The sequence below is a fragment of the Cricetulus griseus genome, unplaced genomic scaffold (genome assembly GCF_003668045.3).
Source record: "Cricetulus griseus strain 17A/GY unplaced genomic scaffold, alternate assembly CriGri-PICRH-1.0 unplaced_scaffold_150, whole genome shotgun sequence".
NCBI lineage: Eukaryota > Metazoa > Chordata > Mammalia > Rodentia > Cricetidae > Cricetulus > Cricetulus griseus.
Window position 1 is genome coordinate 27398 of NW_023276865.1, and position 26310 is coordinate 53707.

At 41.6% G+C, this 26310-nt stretch overlaps 1 long non-coding RNA gene and 2 other non-coding genes across 4 annotated transcripts in view; all 3 read right to left on the reverse strand.

Moving 5' to 3' along the window:
- The window catches only part of LOC113831634, a 62257-nt gene that overhangs the window by 18374 nt on the left and 17573 nt on the right, over positions 1-26310 (reverse strand). The window lies entirely within an intron of this gene.
- On the reverse strand, positions 16761-16833 carry Trnaa-cgc. The gene has a single exon. It is a non-coding gene; the product is annotated as a tRNA-Ala (tRNA).
- Positions 17912-17983, reverse strand: Trnaa-ugc. Its single transcript has one exon. It is a non-coding gene; the product is annotated as a tRNA-Ala (tRNA).

A 26310-nucleotide genomic window follows, 5' to 3' on the forward strand; every position in this document is an offset into this window, starting at 1 on the left:
GTTGAAACTCTAGGGGGTCAAAATTGATTGATCTACCATTAGATAATGAAATATATTTTTCGGTCAGAAATCTTCCTTTAGATGGAGTGCTTTACCCCTGAGCCGGTAGGTACCTGAGTCTCTTGGATTCACCTGGCAGTATGGCTATGGGTTAGCAAGGCAAGTGATGGTTAGTTGCCTCTGAGTCTGGCACAAGGCCTCTGACTCCTTCCAGAGAAGACAGTGGCAACACCTTACACAGCCATCTGCCAACATCACATTCCTCCTGTAGCAGGAAAGCAGCTCCTGAGACTATTTAAATCCTGTGTATACTCTATAGGGGTTCCTTTAAACTTTCTGAAGTCGTTGTGTACACATTTGAGTGTACATGCTTTGTGAAGATTTAGAGGACACTGCCATTTTTTCAGTGTTTACAATGTGTCCAGCCCAATGCACAATCCAGGACAGGGCTCTGTGCTTCCTATCTTACTTAAGCAGCAGCTAGAAATTATTTGAGGCCACCTCACTATTATCATCATGGTTGTGCTCCTGGTCTTCTGCTTCCACAAGAGTCTTAGGCTTGCATTTGAGCAGCAGATATATAGAGCCCTGTGTGTGGACATGCATGTAAAATAAATAGCATACATGGTTGCCCCATGGATTGTGGAGCCTATGTGGTCTCAGTGGTCAGCCAAGTCACCTCATTTAGTTGTCAGCTTTCAGTTTTGTCTTCAGGACTCATGGCAGGAGTAGGAAGGGAGGACTGCCCATTCTTGGACTGGCTTCCGGGGTGAAGTCAGCCTTATGTCTCATGCTGATCAAAAAGGTTCTCAGTCACCTCTAGCTGAGTTCACGCTGGGCTTTCTTCTGCTGTGAAAGTCAGAACATAATGGGCCCTTGTTGACAAAAGTAAGCCCCTATGATGCCCTATGTGCCTGACTTCCATGCTGGTGGCTGTTGTAGCTTGTCCCCAGAGCTGTGCTGTTCATATTTGATTGTGAGCACAAAGGCCTCTGCTGTGATGCAGAGGAGAGCCGGGTCTGGAGCATGGTTCCCTATCTAACAAGCAAGTGTTGACAAGTCTAGAAGCAAGCTGCTACAAGAATGACCCAGAACACATGAAATTTTCATGTAAAGTCTTAATGTTTCATATTAATATTTAAAATTCATTAGTTCTTAATGAACGTCTAATTACTATTTTCAGATTCTTTCAATAAATAAAATGTTTAAAACAAGAAAAGTACAGGATTCTATTAGATAAGAGGAAAATAAAACAAAATAAATAGAATAAGACAAAACACAACTATCAAATAGAAGTTGGAAATCCAAACCAATTGGAGGAAAAGAGTCCACAAAAAACCCCAAATACTCAGAGATGCACTTGTTCACACAATCAGAGATTCAACAAAATACAAATAAAAATTACTCCCAATATACTAAAGCCACGATACATACATAGAAGACCTGGTGCAGACTCATGCAAGCCCAGTGTTTGCTGCTTCAATCTCTGTGAGCTTTTCTCCTTTGATTTACAGTGACTACCACTCCACATGGAAATCAATCTACCTCTCCTTCCAGAGATACCAGTCTTGGGCATGTTCCACAAGGACGCTTCAGCTACCAAAATGACACTTTCTCAATCATGTTCATTCTTGTTGGACTCACAATACCCAGAAATTCGAAACTACCTAGATGTGCCTCAACTGAAGAATCCTTAAAGAAAACATAGTACAGATATACAACAAAATATTACTCCACTATTTAAAAAATGACGCCATGAAATTTTCATGCAAATCTTGATGGAGCTAAACAAAATCTTCATGAGTGAGGTTACACAGACTCAGAGTGATATGATATGAATATGCTTATATGTGGATATTATAGGTTAAAAAAGGACACCTAGGACTCAGCCTAAACTCCGAGAGAGACTATGTATAGTGGAAGAGACTATGAGGAAACAAGGGTCTCCCAGATAGCGGAAATATTCGAGATTTTATGGGTGGATTGGAGGGGCTATGACAGCAGCATAGGGTTGGGATGGGGTGGGAAATGGGTTTGAGAGAGGGAATTCAGGGAGACACAGAAGAATTGACAGGCATTTGTGGGTGGTATGGAAATCCAGTGCAGTGAATTCTTTGTAAAATATAAGAACACAATCATGATAACTTCTGCAAATAATGGGAGGAGACAGATTCCCACTGTAACTCTCTTATCATCAAACAAAACTTCCATTACCAGGACTGGTTTACATAAAATAGAGATGTTGGCCAAAGGGGACCCATGGAAATCCCCAAACACCTCAGGCAGATGTCAAGACAATATGCATAGGTTGATCTGCATATACTGACAGCAAGGGCCCATAGCTGAGGGATACTCACCCACAACTCATTGGATGTGGACAGATCAAGCTGGTGCCTACATACAACCATAATTGCTACATCACAATGTCTTTAGTATAGGAAGGTACCAAAAGAGAAATACAACTCTCAACCAGGCCAAAGTCCTTTGATCTACGTAGCAGTTTGCTTGCAAAAAAAAAAAAATGCTAGGGCCATGGAAGCACAAAGCTTATAACCACCCAATGTCTAGTTTGAATTAAGGCCACTCTACCACATGGAACCCCTACCTGATACTGCTTTCGTGACCACAAACCAGACACTAGATAGCCCTGAGACCTAGTGTTAAAGCAAACAATGCTGGGTTTTCCCCAGCAGTAAAAAAATAACTCCTAATGGTGTTCTGCTATAGTCAACAGATAGTCAGTCCTCCTCAGAGAAGTCTCATCCTACAGCAACTAGAAACAATTACATAATCACAAGGGTAGACAGGTGAGAGACAGAAACAGACAGAGAACCAAAAATAGAGAGAGAGGGAGACAGACAGATAGAGAGACAGACAGATCTTGGAACAAAAAGATATTAAAGTGATGTCTCTATGATGTTTCCATCAAATCACTCCTCTCAGTGATGATAGAACCCTGAAAAGCACAGGTAGAAAACTTGTAAGGGCAATAGGGGATGGAGGCCACCTGGAGAACACGGACTCTAAATTAATTGAACAAAGCTCATATGCAGTCATAGAGACAGAACCAGCAGGCACATAGCCTGCATGATGGCTCTACACCTGGTCCTCTGTGTCCATAGCAAAGCTTTCACCTTAGCATCTTCATGAAAATCCAGACTGTGTGAACCAGGGAGTCTCTGATTATTTTTCATTCTCCACTTCTCTCCATTCATTCTGTTAGCTCCCTTGTCCACCCTGTATGTCATAGTTTTTGTTTCTTAGTTCATTTAAATTTGTGATGTGTTGTTCCAACTGCCCGAAACCTTTTCTTTTCTAATCTGAATCACAAATGGGGAGGGACTGGATGACATGGGAGTAGGGCAGGAACTTGGGGTACTAAAGATAGAGGAAACTGTAATCAGGATATATTGTACAGGAAAAGAAAGGATTTTCAATATGAGGGGTACAGAAGAAATGTGCTGAGGGTAGCTATTTTGTGTGACAATTCAATCACAACCATGTTGAGCAACTGTTCCTGCACAGGGATATGCCTCTCGAGACGTAGTCCTCCCTTGTCTCCATACATTTCACTCAAAGCTAAATGCCTTCCTTAGAAGGGAAGCAATTGAGAAGCATAACTAAGATGGTTTAGATGGGACCACAATAGACATTACTCAGCATTTGGAAATAATGCATCTCCCTTCAGGAATTTGTGAATTGTAGTCGTGAGCTTATGAGACTACCATGGTTACATAGCATGGATGTATGATAGGACTGTGGAACACCGCTACAGAGAGATGCCCAAGATGCGCAATCTGTCTGTGGGAGAAACTGCAAGTTTTTTCTCCAAAGCCTTTACTAAATAGCCAAGGAATGTTAAAAAGCAAAACAACAACAACAAAAAATCCATGCCAAGCGTTGATGGCACACACCTTTAATCCCAGCACTCAGAACGCAGACGTAGGTGGATCTCTGTGAGACCGAGACTAACCTGGCCTACAAGAGCTAGTTCCAGGATAGGCTCCAAAGCCACAGAGAAAACCTGTCTCGAAAAAAAATATCCCCCAGAAAACATTTAACTCAGATTGTTGGCACAAGCCTAAAATTCTTGCACTGAGCAAATGGAGAAAGGTGTATCAGATCCATGAGAAAACAATAAGGAGAGGAATATATTGATTGTTTTCTTTATATTGGACAGTAGAAATGGAAACATACAAGAATATTACAAACAAAATAAAGCAATAATTGCCAATTTAGCAACAGACTCTTAAAATGAGAAGTGCTTCTGTGTATGTGTTTGTCATATTGGGTGATAAATAAATTACTGTTTGCAAATGAGGCAGCAAGTTAGGCGGTACTAGTGTCAAAGAGTATGCTGGGAAATGTATTAAAGAAGTGGTGATTAAGACAGGTAGTTACATAGCAGGGAGACTCATATAAGCAATGGCATGAAGGGAGTCAGTCCTTTTCTCTTCCTGCTGGTCTCTGCTCTGGAGTAGCTATGCACTTCTCCAGTAACAGAGGGCACAGGCAGAAGGCGTCTTCATAAGATAAGTCTTATGATTATGGTTGATAATTAAGACTGAACTCACAGATGAGAAATCCTAGTCATTGGTCAAGCAGCATTTGTGCCTAATTCAAGTCTCTGTTACTTGGGAACTTAATGTTCCATTGGGCAGAACTTGGTTGGCCTGGCATAAGTGCCCAGGTGACAGAAAGGCTTGGGATTCTTGGATTAAAGCATTATTGTTACAGTATGTTATCAGTGAGTGGGATCACTCCACACCCGGAGTTTCAGAGAGGAAGTGGGGAACCTGCCACCACAAGTCACCAGGCAGGGCAAGCCACCCTCCCGAGACTAGTCAAACAGCGGCAGAGCCCAAGCAGCCAGAGGTAGTGTTATGAACTTCCATGTAAACTTCACAAAACATAAAAAGGGATTTTTAGCAGCAAAAGGTCAGAGGCCAGCACGACTTCTTGGTAGCAGCATTTTCTCGGGTGGTCTCTGTTTTGCTATAGACAAGCAGAGACTTAGTTCCTTTAAAAGAGTTTTCCTGACTCATCCTATGCAGTAAAAACCGCAGATCTCCCTTTTAAGAGGCCAGCTAGCTCAGTCAGTAGAGTAGGAGGCTTTTGTTGTTGGTTCGTGCCCCACGCAGCTGACAGTGGCAGTGACCACATCTCCAAGCCGGCAGAATGCTCCTTAGAAGACATCAGCTAAGAAAGCTGCCACTTTAATTTTGGCAGTGTTGTTTGACAGTTAAAAGATTAGGTGGCCTGAAAAAGGTAAAAATTTACAGTAAAGACAGATTCAGATGAAGAAAAACCTCTAAATGTTTACACTGTGTTTAAAAATATATGTAGGCTTGTGAGAGAAAAAGAGGAAGAAAAAAATTAGTGTAGCTGGTAAATGGTGGCACACGCCTTTAATCTCAGCATTCGGGAGGCAGAGGCAAACAGATCTCTGGGACTCCAAGGCCAGCCTGGTGTACAGACTGAATTCAAGTACAGCCAAGGTTTCACAGAGAAAACCTATCTCTTAAAAGGAAAAAATAAAAGTTAAAGAAATAGAGTCATAAAAAGCCAGGTAAAGATGGAAAATATACAGAGAGTCTGGTACTATATGCTATATTGTTCTCTTTAAATTGTTTGTTTGCCTAGGAAAGAGCAAAAGCTGCTACAATAATTTGATTATCAATGCTACTAAATTAATCCAACTTACACATTTTAACAATGCTTTGACTTCAAAATTTAAGTCTAAGGACAGGCTACTTGGGAAAAGATTTCTTGCTTGTGTTTCCACAGAAAATGGAAAACTATGGATTCCTCCCAGACTAATATGGTTTGGTCAAGCGAGACCCCCTGAAGCAGTGGCCCAACTAATCCTACATCTAAAACAGCTGAGGCAATGTAGCCCTTCAGATCACAATAACAAGGACTTGGTCATATTTCTATGTCTTATCATGATCCCCATGATATGGACATTGCCACCAACCAGTAGGAAGCAGTTTGGAATGAATGACCCCCAAATTCCCAAATATTGTTCATAAATGTTTGATTACATTTAAATGGAGTTGATTATGAATGGGAATGATCACAGTCAATCTCTTTTTAAAGGAAAGGGGGGAATAGGATATAGGAATGGATACTTTGCATTAGTGTGACTTTTCATTTATTGATACAAATTTAAGGTCAATTTTGTGATATGTATATTACTCCTCTCGTTAGGTATTGTGTTATACAGATCTTTTACCATGTAATACATAAGGAAATACAGATTATATAGTCACCTGTAATAGTCAGAATTTATAATTAGGTTAGTTATGTTTTCTAGATATACAGAGATGTATTTGATATGGACAGGTATTCTTCAAATCTTTTAAAGACCTTCAGAGTACATGGTATTTAAATGGTTTAGGGTTTTCTTGACAGTGAGACACAACTGTTCCTGGCACAGAGGATGGGCATCAAAGAAACTCGTTATGGAGTTTGCCTTCAACATGGCAAGGTTAGCCATTTGGCAAGAAACTGCTCTTGCCTGGACTGTTAGTTGCTGTTTAAACTGGACATGCAGGACCCACAAGAAATTGACAGCTAAACTTACAAAACAAGACAGTACTAAAGGGTTCCTGCTGAAATGGAGAAGAGTGCCAGACACACTGTGTCCTATGGGCTGAAGAATGATGCACCAACGTTACAGAGGAACTTTGGGTGACTGTTCAGGTAGCCAGATGTCTCTGTCAATACTAGAGTTGATACATTATCCTTCTGTGATATTTGATGAATTGAAGACAGATAGTTATGGTTGCCGTTTTCTTCAGTTATTATAAAAGATAAATTACTCTGCGTTTTGTTTAGACAGAAAATAGGAAATGATGGAGGAAGTGCTTCTGTGTATGATTTGTCTTATTGGGTGATAAAGTACTGTTTGGCCAATGACGTAGCAAGTACATTAGTACTAGGAGTCAAGGAGGATTCTGAGGTATTAGTAAAGAAGTGGTGACTCAGGCAGGAAGTGACATAGCAGGGAGACTCATATATAAGCAAGGGCAAGAAGGATGTCAGCCCTTCTCTCTTCCTCCTGGTCTCTGCTCTGGAGTAGCAAACAAAAACTGAAAATCTGGAGGACAGATAAGCTGCAAATCTCTGTAGCTGTCCAGAGTTATACTATGTAGCAGACAAAGAGGAAAAGGTGTACCATTTGCAATAAGCCTGCAGGGATCACACACACACACACACACACACACACACACACACACACACACACACACACACACGGTTCATAAGCAGCCACACAGTAGTGAGGTAGCTTCAGAGAAAGTGTGAAGCCCACAATATTTGGGCAAGCAAGAAGAGCTCCTGAAACCACACCCAGAACTGAGAAGAAAAGTGGACAAATTGAAGAGGCTGCAATATTACAGCTCTGAAAGAGACTTCTGCAGGTGCAGGATTTATGGGAAGTGAAGACACATTACTTCAAGAAAATATCAACATTGTGGAGAGCTGCTATGTTCCGGGCCAGATGGCACCCGTTTCCGCCTTCCACCATCCCAAGGGTGAGCGCTCTGTGGAATAAACAACTCCTTATTTGTCTTGGTCTAAGATTCAAACTTGCATCAGCAAATGCGTGCCTATCCGCCTTAGCCACATGGCGTTCTGGGGCTGGCTGGCAAGAGTGCTTTTAAGCTGTGGGGGTGCTTTCCCTGGTGTCAGAAGATTGTTTCAGTTTCCTGAGTAAACTGCTTAAGGAAGAGTCTCAGCTTTGCATCTTCCTTGCTGGTCGAGGAGGTAGCGACAAGTGGTGACCCGTATGGGGAATTCCTCCTCTGAAGAGACTCAGAACCTTCTGCAGCCAGGGCAGTGCACTGGTAAGTCCCAAGTAAGAGGATAAAATTAAGGGCCCATGAAGAGGGCGGAAAATCTATGGACCATGACTAGAGCGGTGATAGTTTTCCTTTCTCTGTAGGTAAAGAGAAAGGGAGAAAAAAAAGCAATTGGAGGGCTGGAGAGATGACTCAGAGGTTAAGAGCACTGATTGTTCTTCCAGAGGCCCTGAGTTCAATTCCCAGCAACCACATGGTGGCTCACAACCATCTGTAATGAGATCTGGTGCTCTCTTCTGGCCTGTAGGCATACATACAGGCAGAATACTGGATACATAATAAATAAATAAAAACCTTTAAAAAACAAACAAGCAAAATTTTATGGACGGAGACTAGAGCGGTGATAAAGTTTTCCTTTCTCCATAGATAAATAGAAAAGGGGGGAAAATTTTCGTGTTGTGCTAAATATGGGCGCGTCGATCTTGCACCCAATTTTTGTGACCCTAAATGAGTTGCTTCGCTTGAAGGGCTTAAAACTAAAACGAAGCACCCTAGATAATTTTTTAGAGCAGGTGGACATAATAGCACCCTGGTTTGCAAACACTGGACAGCTTACAATCCCTTCATGGGAAAAATTGGGGAGGCTATTGGACCACTGAGAAAGGAATTTCCTACTTTAGGATGTCTTCATTATATGGATGACATATTATTGGCTGCTAAGGAAGAAAAAATGTTAGAGAAGGCCTATGTAAAATTAGTAAAGTTGCTTGAAAGAAAAGGGCTATTTATTGCCCCTGAAAAGGTTCAGAAAGAAAAAATTGTAAACTATTTGGGAACAAAGATTAGTGAGAACCATATTATTCCACAAAAGGTAGAATTGAGAAAGGACAATTTGAAGACCCTAAATGATTTTCAAAAATTATTAGGAGATATAAATTGGATTAGGTGTTATTTGAAGCTACCAAATTATGAGTTGAAACCTTTGTATAATGTGTTGAATGGGGACTCAGCTCTAGATTCCCCTAGAGAATTGACTTCCGAAGCAAGAAATGCCCTACAGATGGTAGAGGAAAGATTACAAAGTGCCTTTCTACAGAGGTGTAAAGAAGGACAAGCCATCACTATGTGTATTCTTCCTACATATTATCAACCTACAGGCTTGCTTTGGCAAGAGGGGCCTCTGCTATGGATATACCCTAAAATATCTCCTGCTAAATCCATTGAGTATTATCCCACTGCGGTGGCAAAATTGGCCTTAAACAGGATCCAGCAATGCTTACAATATTTTGCCATAACCCCCAATATGATTGTGGTGCCTTATTCCAGTCATCAAGTTAATATTCTTTGCGCCACAATTGATGATTGGGCCATCCTGCAGTGTGGATTTGATGGAGATATAGACAATCATTATCCTAATCATCCATTATTGGGGCTTTTTAGGGAACATCCCATGATATTTCCAAGGATAACCTCATCTCAACCAATTGTGGAAGCCCCAAATGTGTTTACTGATGGTTCTAAGACAGGTTGTGGAGCTTATATGATTAAGGGGCATAAGCCTGTGTTACACCAATTTCAACCTGGCTCCCCTCAGATTGTGGAATTAAAGATAGTATTAGAAGTTTTACAGGCCTGTACTTTTGCCTTTAATTTACTCTCAGATTCAGCTTATGTTGTTAATGCTGTTAAGACATTGGAAGTGGCTGGGCCTATAAAGAGTGCCAGTCCAGTTTGCCTTTTATTTCAACAACTTCAAAATTTAATTTGGCAAAGGAAAGCTTGTTTCTTTGTGCAACATATAAGAGCTCATACAGGTCTGCCAGGACCATTAAGTGAAGGTAATGATAAGGTCGATCAGTGGACCAGAATGGAATGTATATTTTTGAGCTCCACCTTGGAAAAGGCAAGAGATTTTCATAGGACCTTTCATGTGAACGCTAGGGCACTACAAAAAAAATTTCATCTCTCTCGAGCTGATGCTCGGCAAGTGGTTCTAGATTGCCCTCGATGTGTAATTTTTCAACATCCACCCAATGTAGGAGTGAATCCAAGAGGTCTACTCCCTTTGAGAGTGTGGCAAATGGATGTGACACATATATCTGAATTTGGAAGTCAAAAATATGTACATGTGTCTGTGGACACCTGTTCAGGCGTCATGCATGCCACGCCTCTAACAGGAGAAAAGGCATGCAATGTTGTCACTCATTGCCTGGAAGCTTGGGCTGCTTGGGGTAAACCCCAACAGTTAAAAACTGATAATGGGCCAGCTTATACGGCCCAGACTTTTGCTTCATTCTGTCAGCGCATGGAGCTGCAACTTCTCCATGGATTACCGTATAATCTTCAAGGCCAAGGCATTGTTGAACGTGCCCATCGCACGTTAAAGGAATGTCTGAAAAAAAAAAGGAGGAATAGGCCATGGCCGTACTCCTAAGGAGAGGCTATCTCTCGCCCTATTTACTATTAATTTCTTAAATTTGGGTGCTCAAGGCCGTTCTGCGGCTGATAGACATCAGGATCCACATGGCCCTGCTAAAGGGATGGTTAAATGGAAGGATATTCTGACAGGCCTCTGGCACGGGCCTGATCCCGTGCTGACATGGGCATGAGTTTCTGTTTGTGTTTTTCCACAGGACCAATAGGATCCGGTGTGGGTGCCAGAACGATTGATCAGGAAAATCCAACATGAGGAACACCATGAGTGTCAACGTGGTGATGCTTCTTCTCCTTCCCATGATGAGTCATCTGGGGATGGCGGAGCAGGGATGGGGGATACTGTAGTGTTCCCAAGACCTATGCTGGTGATGTATAATGCAGGGGTTTTCCCACGCCTTTTTACCACCAATCGAAGTTTAAAAGATTATCTCAGTTTCTATTACAGAATTGGTCATCCGAGTTTGAAGACACCATGAGAGAACTCAGGATGGCTATCGTGCATGTGAATTCCACCCGAATAGACCTATCCCTTGCAAGCGGCCTGACTTCCTGGTTGAACTCCGCCATGGATCATTTGAAAGAGTGGGCGGGCATGGGAGCATTAGCAGGCCTCTTGATTGTGGTCTCCCTGGTCTGCCTGTGGTGTATATGCAGGATTAGGGCTACGCAAAAGCAGGATGCAGCTATGATTATTCAAGCCTTTACTGCCATAGAGGCAGGGCAGTCCCCCCAGGCCTGGTTGGACACTATTAAGAACTAAAATGCTCTCTTAAGCGGGGTGCGAGGCTAAGCACTGCACGAAGGTTTGCTTGTATGTGGCTAGACTGCCCTCGGAAGACAAGCCCGATTGCATGAAGGTTGTACCCAAGATCCTTCCCCTGGGAAAATAGGTACGGGATGGGTTTGGGTCACCGAAGGCGTAGAGTTTGTGGGTGTCACCAATACATTATTCCATGTTTGCATACCGGGGATCGGGCCTCTATCTTCACCCGCTCTGCTTTTTAATAAAGAAGGGGGAACTGTGGAGAGCTGCGATGCGCCGAGCCAGAAGATGGCGCCAGTTTCCGCCTTCCACCATCCCGAGGGTGAGCGCTCTGTGGAATAAACAACTCCTTATTTGTCTTGGTCTAAAATTCAAACTTGCATCAGCAAATGTGAGCCTCTCCGCCTTAGCCACATGGCGTTCTGGGGCTGGCTGGCAAGAGTGCTTTTAAGCTGTGGGGGGCCTTTCCCCGGGTCAGAAGATTGTTTCAGTTTCCTGAGTAAACTGCTTAAGGAAGAGTCTCAAAGTTGCCTCTTCCTTGCTGGTCCAGGTGGTCGCAACACAACAAAGTCCCCTTTGTCTTTTAGTATGTCTTAGGGGGAAGGATTCCTGTTTCTGAGAAGAGGTCCTATAGCCTGCTGGTTTGCTGACCCAAGTGGATTAACTCTTAACCAGGGAGAGAGTGTCCTGTCTCCCATTAGATGGAAATTTAATTCTTTTGGATGGGAGGCAAAAACATTCCACTAAAGATGCTTCAAGACTACTGAAAGGAAACCAGCCAAAGATTTATGTGTGGAAAGGGTGAGGCTACAGACATAAGGACAAATAGAGGTTCCTTGTAAAGCCTATGGCTCAGACAATTTTTGTGATTATCAGAGATGCAGGCTAGAAATCTTTGTGATGGAGATATTTTTTGAAGACCTAAGACTTCAGGCTTGGAATCATGCAACAGGAATTTCTTTAGAAGATTGAACTCGGTACAAAGCATGATACAGAGTAGGGGGCATATTCAGATGTATTTAAAGGCAAAGTAGGTAGAGAAGTCAGAACCTCCCAGGTACACCTACCTGCCTTCCACACCCCACCAGAATACCCAGCCTCCCCTCACTGACCCTTCTCTGCCCTGCTTCAGAGTCCTCATCTCAGACTCAGGCATAGAGAATCCCTGAAACAGAGGGTGTGGAAAACTCTTCTGCCATTCCCACTCAAAAAAAAAAAAAAAAAAAAAAACACGTTAATCTCCAAGGTGAGTTCTAGAGCTGATGCCAGAACTGGGAAAATCACAGACTCCAAGAGAGCATCTGGGATTGGAGCCAAAATCTTGAAAAGAAATTGTGGCTAAGGAGGAGGGAGAGGTGTTGCCGGAAAAGATGGAGAACAGGTCCTGGATTCAGGACAGGTTCCCAGTCACAGATTTCCACTGAGTGCACAGACCCTGCCTGTGTGTGCAGTCTGCCTATTTGAAGCTGCTGTTTCCAGCTCCTCTGGACTCTCCAAGAGGAGGAGATCATGCATTGAATTAGGGATCTTAGAAACATAGAGAAGAGCATTGTCTGATAAGAGATCTGCATATGAAACTACATTAAGTGGGCCATCCTGCTATAGGAATCCAAGCAGGGAAGTAAAGACACATATCAACACTCCAGGGTTATACCCACACATTTACAGACCACTGCCACTTTTGAGACAACATCTTTCTATGTATTCCATGCTGCCATCAAACTTGTGTGTAGTCTAGGCTGAGAAGGACTGACAATACTACCCCTGCAGCCTCTTAGGCACTGGGATTATTGATATATGTACCATCCCTGGATTTCTGGAGAACTGATACTTGACAAATATGCAAAGGCAATTTGGTGTAGAAAGGATGTTCTTTAAGCAAAGAATGCTGGGGCAAGTGTATATCCATATCCTACAAATATAAATTAGGACCTACATTGTATCATGTGCAAAAACAATCCAAAATTGACAGGAAAAAGCAGAAGGCCTGGAGCTGGAGTTTCAGGCACCTGTGAACCACCTGACATGCTAGATGTGAACAAAATTGTGTCCTCTGCAAGAACATTTGTTCTCTTAACTTCTCAGCCATCTTTCTAGGCTTGAGTAAAAGAATTTTCAAGTGGAGATTTCATGTTGATGAACTCAATAAAAGCTCTCCTATTATATGTAAATTTAGGCCTAGGTGTAATAACTTTCTTTACATTGGCATATGAAGTTCAAGAAAGAGCTTGGACATAATTAGATCCTTCAAAATATATCTTTGTTTCCCATCTGGAACTTTAGTCTAAACTACTAGATATATATTGAATTATCTCAGATGAATAATTCTAGGTAAGTAAAATAAGGAAAAAAATGTGTTTATAGTCAATAAGCTTCAGAGATTATTAGGTGGAAAGAGAGTTTGTAAAACGTGGATTGTTGCAAATTACAGAATGAATACTTCGCTTTCTTTTTTCTAGTGTATTTTCTTTCTTTTTGGGTTTTTGTTTTGTTGTTTTTCGAGACAGGGTTTCTGTGTGTAGCTTTGGAGCCTATCCTGGCACTCACTCTGGAAACCAGGCTGGTCTAGAACTCACAGAGATCGACCTGCCTCTGCCTCCCGAGTGCTGGGATTAAAGGCGTTAGCCATCAATTCCTAGTGTATTTTGTTTTTTTTTTATTAGAAAGAAAATTATTTTACATGTCAATCCCAGGTCCCTCCCATCCCCTTCTCTTCTGTCCCCCAATTAACACACTACCTATACCATACCCTTTCTGCTCCCCAGGGAGGGTGAGGACTTTCATAGGGGGTGTTCAAAGTCTGTCATATTCTTTGGCCTAGGAAAACCCCCTTGTGTCTAGGCTCAGGGAGTATCCCTCTATATGGGATGGGCTCCCAAAGTCCATTCCTATGCTAGGGATAAGTACTGATCCACAACATGATGCCCCATACATTTCCAAGTTTTCCTCATTGACACCCACATTCAGGGGGTCTGGATCAGTTCCATGCTGGATTCCCAGCTATCAGTCTGGGGACAAAGAACTGTCATTTGGTCAGGACAGCGGTTTCTTTGTGTTTCTCCAGGGTGGTATGGACCCCTTTGCTCAACAGTCGTCCTTCTCTGCAACTGGATTTCAACTCAGTTCAAGGTATAGCTGTTGGTGTCTCCTTCTGCTTCCACCAGATGCCAGATGAAGGCTATACTATGGCATATGAATTATTCTTCAATCTCATTATCAGGAGAGGGAATTTAAGGTAGCCTCTCCTCTGTTGCTTAGATTGTTAGTTACTGCCATCTTTGTATCTCTCCAGACATTTTCCTAGTGCCTGATTTCTCTTTAAACCTATAATGGCTCCCTCTATTCTAGTATCTCTTACCTTGCTCTCCTGTATTCTTCACCCAACTCAACCTCCCTGACCCATCCTGCCTTCCTCATACCTCTTCTTCTCCCCTTCTCACTCTCCTAATTACCTCTACGCTCTCCCCATACTCCCAATTTGCTCAGTAGATCTTGTTCCTTTCCCCTTCCTCAGAGGAACATGTATGTCTCTCTTAGGGTTCTCCTTGTTTACAAGCCTCTCCTGAAGCTGGAGTGCAGGCTGGCAATCCTTTACACTAAGTCTAAAATCCAAGTATGAGTGAGTACATACCCGGCTTCTCTTTTTTGTGACTGGATTACCTCGGGAAGAATGGTTTCTTCTGTTTCCATCCATTTGCCTAATACTTGGGTTTTTAGGGTTATGCTGTCATATAGGGTAATGTGCTGATTTCAAAACTAAACAGTAAAGTTTACCTTTAACACAAAGTAAGAATATGAAAAATAAGTGTGTAAATGTCAAAGAGAACACACAGAAGAAAATTCATGTCATTGTGCCTGCGTGAAGATTAAACAGAAAAGACATCTAATAAAAACCATATCTGGCACAGGGAAATCACCTGGAATCAGAAAGAAATACCCCAACTATGAATGAAAGCAATCAGGATTTTGGTGGCTCACGACTTAGTCCTAGCACTCTGGACCCAGAGGCTGCCTGATCACTGGGAGTTCGAGACCAGACAGCTTAAGCACTGAGCCAAACATAATCCAGTTGGAAAGAGGAATCAGCAGCAATGCAATGCCTGACCTTACAAAGTCAGTCCGCCTAGGCCCCCAGCCAGTCACCTGGGGAGCCAGAATAAGACTGTCCAGGTCCCCTGAACACAGCTGTCAGTTGGGGGCCTGGGCAGTCTTTTCCTGCCTCTGGAAGTACAACCAGAATTTTTGTCCTGTGGAGGCAGGAAACAATCTCAGTCTACACACACGGGGGAGGACACTCTCTCAGTCTACACACACGGGGGAGGACACTCTCTCAGTCTACACACACGGGGGAGGAAACTCTCTCAGTCTACACACATGGGTGGAGGACACTCTCTCAGTCTACACACACAGGGGAGGAAACTCTCTCAGTCTACACACTCGGGGGAGGATACTCAGTCTACACACACGGGGGGAGGACACTCTCTCAGTCTACACACTCAGGGGAGGACACTCTCTCAGTCTACACACACGGGGGAGGACACTCTCTCAGTCTACACACACGGGGGAGGACACTCTCTCAGTCTACACACACGAGGGAGGACACTCTCTCAGTCTAGACACACCAGGGAGGGACTAGGGATTGGTCCTGAACCTAATGATGTGACAGACATTGATGATGACACCTTATTGGAGGCCTAATGCTCTCTCAGGAATTGATGAGGGACTCGTGGGGGAGGGTTCTGTAAAGGATGAGTGCAGATGGTAGTGTGATTTGTATGTAATCTAAGATTCCTTTCATTTCAAATGAAAACTACTTAAAAAATAAAAGTATAACTGAATGCCCTGGGAAAGAGGGATACTTAAAATTTAAAATCGCCTGTGCTTCCAAATGCAAGGATGAGAACTGAAAAGATACAATTCCATGAGGTGGAAAGTTACACAAACGTATACCATAAATAATTCCCATGAAAAACATATAAAAGCACCCAAATTCAGTCAACAAACAGAAATTGAGAAATGTGAAAGACGTAGGTGAGCAGTTCAAGGGTCATTGATAGGTTTGGTTCTATTTATAAGACATTCAATAGAAATTTTAATGACTTATGCAGAGAGCTTCAGGACAGGGATTCTGAGGAGACATCAGGGTCACCAGGGAAGGTGGGAACCACAAAAAAGGAAATTAAAATCACCAACTGGTGACAAGCACACAGTGTCCCACACCTGTAATCCCTTCACAGGACAACTGAGGCAAGAGATTCATTGAGAGTTCCCAGCCAGGGTAGGACACAATGAAATGTTGTCTCAAAACCAAACTAACTCACAAACTAATAAGGAGGAACAATAATCCTTTAACCAACTGCATATTACAGAGGCATCTGAGGTAATCACTGATTAGTCTTTAGACTTTCCTGCTTTATGTCCCTCAGATCCTGTGCAGGAGCAATCTGATCCCTTTTCAGGGAGCAGCAAGCTGGGATCAGAGAGAGCTCACTCTACTGTCTATCTCCCTGCTGCTCCCTCCCCCAGAACACTCCTCCTATGGCTCCAGCACAGCCAGGTCCAGACAGCACAGCACATACAGAGGTCCCTACTCTCTCTCCTTCAGGAATTCTCCTTTCCAGGACATCGCTTGGGAAGCCATTGAAAACGGTCGCCATAATGACCCCAGGTTTCTATGACAACCACATATGAGCTCACAAGTCTGGGACACCTTATGGAATATATACTAAAAAAGAAAAACATTAGAAGTGTCTCCTTGGAGATGCCGGGGATCGAACCCGGGACCTCAAATATGCGATATAAGCGCTCTACCACCTGAGCTACATCCCCATACAGTGATGTCCGTTGGTCAAAGCCTATATGAATAAGGAGAGAGTGAATCAGCATTTCTAGGGCTTTCAAGGAAATACATCAGGTCTTTTGACTGTATTATATGACTTCCAGTTTAATATCTTCATGAACTTTTTATGAAATTTATTGGATGAGAAAACAATCTATTTTCAATCAATGTAAGATAATGATAGTAATAAACGTCATCTTCTTCAAATCAAGCAGGCTAACTAAATATTATTTGGAATTACTCAGGCTCATCCATTTTAATTCATACTTAGTTTCTACTAGTTCAAAGGGAGATTATCCTGAGGGATTACTAATTATTTGCTGTTGACTAGCAATATTCTGTTATATCTAAGAGCTTGGGTCATCCTGATCATAAATCTATTCTCTTTTAGAACACGGCTTCTTTCAGAACTTGAAAAACATTTTTTTTTCTATTTAGGGCAGGCTTTTTCATCCTGTTCAAAATTTTCCCACACTATTTATCTCTTCATTTATTGTAACAACTTAAATTGAGCTAATTGTTATTAATATCTAATGTGCTATATTCACCCTCTTTGTGTTTAGTTATATCCCCATCTGCATTTTAAGTTTCTGAAAATGAATTTATATTGCAATATACCCCCTTCTACACAAGAAATCTTCTATACCTCTCAACATACAACATCATAAAATACTTGTGTTATATATCATGAAAAGAGTGAAAGGAAATAGAACTAACCCGAGAAGATTCCACAGCATACAAAACTGCCCAGCTCTGCTGCCTTTCTCTCACAGCAAGAACACTTGACCCTTGTTATCACCCTAGAAAGAATATCCATTAAAGAATCTGCCAGCAGCAGGAAAGCAGAGCTTCCACATTTTGTTAGATCCAAGAACAAAACATGATTCTGTAGACATGATTAGTTTCTACTCACCAGACTACAGTGGTCTCCATGGAAACGTTGATAGACGAACATCTTTGTCAGGTGACAGATCAGCAATTTTATGCACTAATTAGGTATGGAAATTTGACCTCACAACAGGAAGTTAAAATCTGACACATCTTGTATGAATAGACCTGAAAAGTAAAGGGGGACACCGGGAATCGAACCCGGGACCTCATGCGTGCAAAGCAGGAGCTCTGCCAGTGAGCTACATCCCCACATGGTATAATAGGGGAATTAGAGCATATATGAAAGTAGGGAGACTGATCCAGCACTTGTAGGGTCTGAAAGGAACTGCATCGGGTCCTTTGAGTATATTTTATGGTTTCCCATTGAGTGTTTTAATTATAATTTTATGGCATTTCTTGGATGAGAAAACAATCTATTGTCATTCAAAGAATAATAATAATCATCATCATAATAACCTTTATATTCTCACTTGAATTCAAATTTAGGTTGTAGTATAAGTTTAACTTGACGGTATCATAATGGACTCAGTGAAAACGGCCTGGACACAGAGGGCCGAAAGCAGGTTACCTATTACCAAGCCTTCAATGAAGTGGTGATCCTCAGAGGCCCCTCCCCAAGCCTGTTGAATGTAGATATCTACCTGGATGGACACCCTATCAACACTGTTGAGGGCAATGGAGAGGTCATCTCCACGCCATGGCCAGCACACCATATACAGCTGCAGCAGCTGGGACTTTCATGGTCCACACCAACGTGAAGGCCATCGGGGTCAAATCCATCTGCCCCTGGCTCTCATTCTGTCAGACGGAGATCCCCGCAGTGGTCTAGCTGAAGACTATGCTGTCACACTGCACGGCTGTCTTTTGATGGACAGAAGATACAGGAAATGTGCCATGGAGACAGCATCAGCATCACAACCTCCTGATACCAGCTGTCCTCTTTCTGTGTTTGCACCCCGTGACGGACTGTATTGAGAACCTGGCCCAGTGTCTGCACTGGAATGTTCCAAAGAAGCAAGCTCACTTCCCAGAGGATGAGGATGAGGACCAGGAGGATGAAGACAGCTAGGTCTAACTTCCCAGCCTCCAACCTGAGCCCTCAAGCCCTTGGGGGTCTTCCTTATCTTACTCTACCCATGGCCTTTGGCTCAGCTGGCCATGTCAAACCACATGGCGCTTAAGGCATCTGTGTCCTGCCTGCCTTGATGGGAGAGCTTGGGTCTGCCTTCGGAAGAACACATCAACTTTTAAAGTTTTAAACTTTTTCATTTATAGAGAAGAAAAATGAGAACTGGGCTGGGTGTCCTACATCTCTCTCATGGGCCCACTGAGTTCCCAGGTCAGGAATTCCCATAAATCAATCTGTTGAAATTCTGAGGGGGTTAAAATGGATTATCATCAGTTTGATAATGAAATTAATGTCTCAGCAAGAAATCTTCTTTTAGGTTCAGTGCTTTTCTTGAGAGCCTGGAGGGACTTGCCCCCTGCATCACTTGGGTTCACCTGGCAGTATGGCTATGCATTAGCAAGGCATGTGATGGGTAGCTGCCTCTGAGTCTGGCACAAGTTCTCTGACTCCTTCCAGAGAAGACAATGGCAACACCTTGCACAGCCATCTGACAACATCACATTCCTCCTGTAGCAAGGAAGCAGCTCCTGAGACAATTTAAATCCTGTGTACACTCTTTAGAGGTTCTTTTAAACTTTCTGAACTCATTGTGTACATATTTGAGTGTACATGGTTTGTGAAGATTTAGAGGGGACTGCCATTTTTTCAGTGTTTACAATGTGTCCAGCCCAATGCACAGACCAGGACAAGATGCGCAATACATCTTGCATTTTATGGATGGAAACTGCAAATTTTTCTCCAAAGCCTTCACTAAATAGCCAAGGAACATTAAAAAGCAAAACAAAAACAACAACAAAAAATCCCCAAAACAACAACAAAAACATTTAACCCAGATTGGTGGCATGTGCCTAAAATTCTTGCACTGATCAAATGGAGAAAGGTGTATCAGATCCATGAGAAAACAGTAAGGAGAGGAATATATTGATTGTTTTCTTTATATTGGACAATAGAAATGCAAACATACCAGAATATTACTAACAAAATAATTCCCAATTTAGCAACACTCTCTTGATGTGGGATGTGCTTCTGTGTATGTGTTTGTCTTATTGGGCATTAAATAAAGTACTGTTTGCAAATGAGGCAGCAAGTTAGGCTGTACTAGGAGTCAAGGAGGATTCTGAGAAATGTAGTATAGAAGTGGTGACTCAGGCAGGAAGTGACATAGCAGGAAGACTCATATATAAGCAAGGACAAGAAGGAAGTCTGCCCTTCTCTCTTCCTCCTGGTCTCTGCTATGGAGTATCAGCCAGCAACAGAGGGCACAGGCAAAAAGCGTCTTCATAAGATAAGTCTTATGATTATGTTTGATAATTAAGACTGAGATAGCAGGTGAGAAATCCTAATCATTGTCCAAGCATCATTTGTGCCTAACATAAATCTCTGTTTGTTACTTGGGAACTTAACGTGAGGCCGGGGTTATCTTGGGAAGCCTGGCAGAAAGTGCTGACTTGGCAGGGCAGAGCTCGGGTAGCTCATACAGATGGAGTAAAGACTTATTGTTACACTCTCTTTCTTACTTTTAGAATGATTCTTTTCCTACAGAGTTTAGGCCACGATGCTAGCATCTCTGATCCCTATTTTCATCATCCATAAAATGATTATTAGGTCTCATTAATGAGGCTTTGTGGATATGAAAGACTCCATTGAAAATTTTGGTGTTATTTTGATGAGGTTGCCTTTATATGAAACTCTGATTCTGATGAGGTTGCCTTTATATGTAACTCTGGCCAGCAAATTTGTAGCACTGTTACAGTTTGAAAGATCTAAAAGACTGTTTTTTTTTTTTTCACAATACCATTACAGGAAAATAATAGAAAAAAATGCATTTACTGTACCAACTCTTAATAATTCACAGCCAGTTAGGAGATATCAGTAGAGGGTTTTGCCACAAGGAATTCTAAATAGTCCTACTTTGTGTCAACACTTTGTACAGCAACCTTTGGAAATAATTCGTAAGAAATTTTTACAATCTCTTGTTTATCATTACATGGATGACATTCTTTTTTCAGATTCCAATAAGGAAACTTTGAAACATATGTTTGAAATGGTGAAGGAAGTTCTGTTGGGGGTTACAGATTGCCCCAGAAAAGATTCAAAGAGGAGATTCTATTAACTATTTAGGTTACGAGATAGATTTACAAAGAATCAAGCCACAGAAGGTACAAATTAGGAGAGATTGTTATCAAACTCTTAATTCTCTTTAGAAATTATTAGGAGAAATTTCTCAATTACAGACGATTATTGGGGTAGAAAGACATGACTTAAAGCATTTAGAAATGGCCCTTAAAGGAGATAAGGACATAAACAGTCCACGAATATTATCTTCGGAGGCAGAAAATGAGTTACAATGGGTAGAAAACAGAATGTTGGATGCACATGTAGATCGGATAAACCTTAATTTAGACTGTATTCTGTTTATCTTGCCATCCAGAGAATACCCTTCTGGGATTCTGATGCAGAGGGAAGACACCATATTGGAGTGCATATTTCTGCCACATAAACAGAATAAAAAGTTAAAGACATATATAGAAAAGATTTCTGATTTGATTTTAAAGGGTAAATTAAGACTTCGTCAACTGACTGGAAAAGATCCAGCAGAAATTATAGTACCTTTAACTAATGATGAAATTTCCTCCTTATGGAAGGATAACGAATATTGGCAAATAGCTCTTACTGACTTTTTGGGAACAATTAGCAACAATTATCCCAAAACTGACAGAATTAAATTCATAAAAATAAAGTCTGGATGCTTCCTTGTATTGTAAGACAAACTCCCATTTCTGGAGTTCTTACCTTCTACACTGATGCCAACAAATCAGGTAAGGCAGGTTATAAAGCAGGTGAGGTAAGTAAAGAAGTTCAAAGTCCATATACATCTGTACAGAAGGCAGAATTATATGCAATTCTCATGGTACTTACAGATTTTACAGAACCTCTTAATATACTTACTGATTCCCAATATGCAGAGAGAGTCGTGTTACACATTGAGACTGCAGAATTCGTTCCTGATAATACAGAATTAACCTCATTGTTTTTACAATTACAGGAAACAATCAGACACAGAAGTAATCCTATATACATTACACATTTCAGATCCCATACGGTATGCCAGGCCACTAACACAAGGCAATGATGAGATTGATCATTTATTAATTGGAAGTATGCTAGAAACCTCAGAATTTCATAAGAAACATCATGTAAATAGCAAAGGTTTGAAAAATAGCAACAAGCCAAGGAGATAGTGAGAAACTGTCCTACTTATTCCTTTTATAACCAAACTCCATTGCCAGCAGGTTGTAATCCTAAGGGCATTCAGAGAAATGAGGTTTGGCAGATTGATGTCTTTCACTTTGCAGAATTTGGAAATTTGAAATATGTGCATCATACTATAGATACATTTTTAGGGTTCCAATGGGCTGCTGCTCTTAACTCTGAAAAAGCTGATTCTGTTATTACACACATGCAAGGCAGTTATGGGTATACTTGCATAAATAAAAACTGACAATGCTCCAGCATATGTCTCCACAAAATTGGAACAGTTTTTCAAATATTATAACATAAAGCATGCCACCGGTATACCACACAATCCTATGGGACAAGCAGTTTTTGAGAGATCTAATAGAACACTTAAGGAGATGCTCCACAAACAAGCTTGGAAGACTAAACCCCCCAAACATAGGTTACATAATGCTTTATTAACACTAAACTTTCTTAATGCCAATGAAAAAGGATAAACAGCTGCAGAAAGACACTGGACTAAGGAGAAAACTGCTGAATTGAATCAGCTGGTATACTTCAAAGATGTACTAAACTCTATATGGAAACCAGGACATGTGTTACGTTGGGTTAGGGGTTTTACATTTGTTTCCACAGGAGAAGAAAAACTTTGGATAACATCAAAGTTGATCAAGATTTGAGTTGAAAAAGACAAACCTCTCGACAAGGACAAGTGACAGGTATTCTAGTAAGGTATATCTTATAAACTAAATAGAAACCTCCCAAAGGAAAGGCAAGTGTTTTGCTTTTATCTTCACAGGAAAACTCATCCCAAGAAATCAAATGACACTTCATGGGTAGATACTTAAGAAGAGAAGGTAGCTATAACCATCAAACAAAAGGAACGTTCCATACGGTAAACTTTACAACTGTCTCTCAAAGAACTCTATTTCTCTTTATTTACTAGTCCCTATTCAATTAAATCAATGCTGGATTTAGAGGTGGATTTGGTTTTCCTCCTCTAAAATCCAAGCACGTTGTTTACCTAAACTTTAGAGTTTCTGTATTGTATCAAGAAGCCAATTGATGTAATACAGAATAAGAGAAGAATTTGGGGACTGTCTTTGTCTTTTCTTGGCTCTTTCTTTCAAGGTGTACACCCTCTCGTAATCATTATTCTCCCATAGTTGCCTTTCCCAGTACGTGTATATACACAAGCAAACATTTCTCTGCTAACTGTTTATGCTTGAATCCCACACAGCCAATGAAAACCTGCCTGACAGCAATCCATGGACACCCTGGAAAGAAAATGGGTCACACCTCCTTGACTGCCCTGGATCCAACTTGCTCCATTTCAATGGACACTCCGGCCAGAGCTTCGGGTACTGACTTCAATCAAGTTGAGGATTTCAAGTGAGATCTTCAATCAATCGAATCCCATCTAACATGGACTGGATAGAATACAATCAAGACTTTCACTGTACTAACACTTTCTTCCTAGAGGACCCCACAAGGATGTCATCGTCCCATTTCAGCAGGAAGTAACTTGGAGAATGCTAGGTCCCCTTTCCCCAATTGTTGTCACTTAGGATAGTGTATATACCTAGTTAGGGATAGCTTCCTATTGTTTATGGTTGTGATCGGAAGGAGGTGTTCAGGCTTGGACACCTCTTTCATATGACTTTGGGATTTACTTAAAATAGACATAGTTAGGATGTGACATAAGCAAATTGTTGTATCTTCTTATATTTCACCTTTAAGATTGTTAATTTTGGATACTTTACACTGTAAGTTTTAATCCTTTTTTAGATTAAAAGGGGAATTGTAGAGGATGCTGTAACCATGCCTACTTAGGGGCTGGCTACAGGTGTGCCTGACCATGCCTGCGAGGGCATGGTGAGAGTAATGCAGAGTGAGGGAAATTTACGTGGTGGGCTGCTTTCGGTTTCACCTTTCGGCTGGCTGTATAGACCGCTGCCCGCCGGCTGGCTAGGTCTTTCTGTAAGTAAGGCTTTTTCCCTATTAAAATCCCTTGTATTTCTACCTGGCTCCTTATTGGTAATTTCCACATTAGAACCCCTTTTAATTTCTGATTTTGTTAATTTTCATGTTCTCTCTCTGCCTTTTGGTTAGGTTGGAAGAAGCTACCAGAAACTGCAAAGTTTTCCCATGCTCTTGGATAGGTAGGATCAACATAGTAATAATGGCAATATTACCAAAAGCAATCTACAGATTCAGGGCAATCCCTATCACAATCCCAGCAGAATTCTTCAAAGACATTGAAAGGACAATTCTCAACATTATATGGAAAAACAAAAGATCCACGATAGCCAAAACACACCTGTACAATAAAGGAACGTCAGGAGGCAACACCATCCCTGTCTTCAAGCTTTACTATAGAGCTATAGTAATGAAAACAGCTTGACATTGCCACGAAAATAGACAAGTATACCAATGGAATGGAATTGAAGACCCTGATATTAAACCACGCACCTACCAACAGCTGATCTCTGACAAAGAAACTAAAATTATACAACAGAAAAAAGGAAAGCATCTTCAACAAATGGTGCTGGCATTAACTGGACGATGGCATGTAGAAGACTACAGATGGATCCATATCTATCTCTATGCACAAAGCTTAAGTCCAAATGGATCAAACACTCAACATAAATCCAGACACACTGAAACTCTTAGAAGAGAAACTGGGAAGTACCCTTGAACAAATTGGTACAGGAGACTTCCTGAATATAACACAAGTAGCACAGTCACTGTCATTGACAATTATTAAATGGGACCTTCTGAAACTGGGAAGCTTCTGTAAGGCAAAGGACACAGTCAACAAAACAAAACCCCAGGCCCTGGAATGGAAAAATTTATTCACCAACCCCATATATGACAGAGGGTTGATATACAAAATATACAAAGAACTCAAGAAGCTAGTCTCAAAAACACCACATAATTCAATAAAAAAGTTGGGTACAGAACTACATACAGAATTCGCAATAGAGGAATCAAAAATGGCTGAAAGACATTTAAGAAAGTGCTCAACATCCTTAGCCCTTAGGGAAATGCAAATCAAAACTACTCTGAGATACCATCTCAACTCTTGTCAGAATACCTAAAATCAAAAACACCAATGACACTTTATGCTGGAGAGGATGTGGAGAAAGGGGAACATTCCTTCACTGATGATGGGGGTGCCAACTTGTACAGATACTTTGGAAATCAGTATGGAGATTTCTCAGGAAAATGTGACTCAGTCTACCACAAGATCCAGCAATTCAATCCTTAGGCATATACCCAAAAGTTGCATATTCATACAATAAGGACATCTGTTCAACTATGTTCAAAGCAACATTATTTGTAATAGCCAGAACCAGCAAGCAACCTACATGCCCCTCAACTGAAGAGTGGTTAGACAAAAATGTGGTACATTTACAAAATGGAGTACTGCTGAGTAGAAAAAAAACAATGGAATCTTGAAATTCGAAGGCAAATAGATGGCAATAGAAGAAACCATCCTGAGTGAGGTAAACCAGTCACAAAATGACAAACATGGTATGTATTCACTCATTTTAGACATGGATCAGGGTATTGCCAGCCTGCAATCCACAAATCCAGAGAGTGTAGGAAACAGGGAGGACCAAAGAGAGACATTTATGGTACCCTGGAGAAGGGAAATGGGAAAGGATCTCCTGAGTGGATTGGGAGCATGGTGTGAAGGAGAGGGGCAGCTGAGAGAAAGAGGGGGGAGAAGAAGAAGAGGGGAGAGGAGTACATGGGGGACCAGGAGGGTTGAGTTGGGGGAAGAATAGAGGAGAGCAGGATTACAGGTACCATAACAGATGGATTCACTATAGGTTTGGGGAGAGATATGGCACTAGGGAGATTTCCAGAGTTCTTCAAGGATGACACTAACTTGCAATCTAAGCAATAGTGGAGAGGCTACCTTAAATGCCCTTCCCCAATAATGAGATTGACGACTACCTTATATGCCATCCTGGAGCCTTCATCCAGTGGTTGATGGAAGCAGAGTCAGACACCCACAGCTAAACACTGAGCTGAACTCCTGGAATCCAGTTGCAGAGAGAAAGGAGCGATAAGCAAAAGGGTCAAGACTGGGCTGGTGAAACCCACAGAAGCAGATTAACTGAACAAGGGGGAGCACATGGATACCAGACTGATAGCTGGGAAACAAGCATAAAACTGCTCCAAACTCATGAAATTGGGT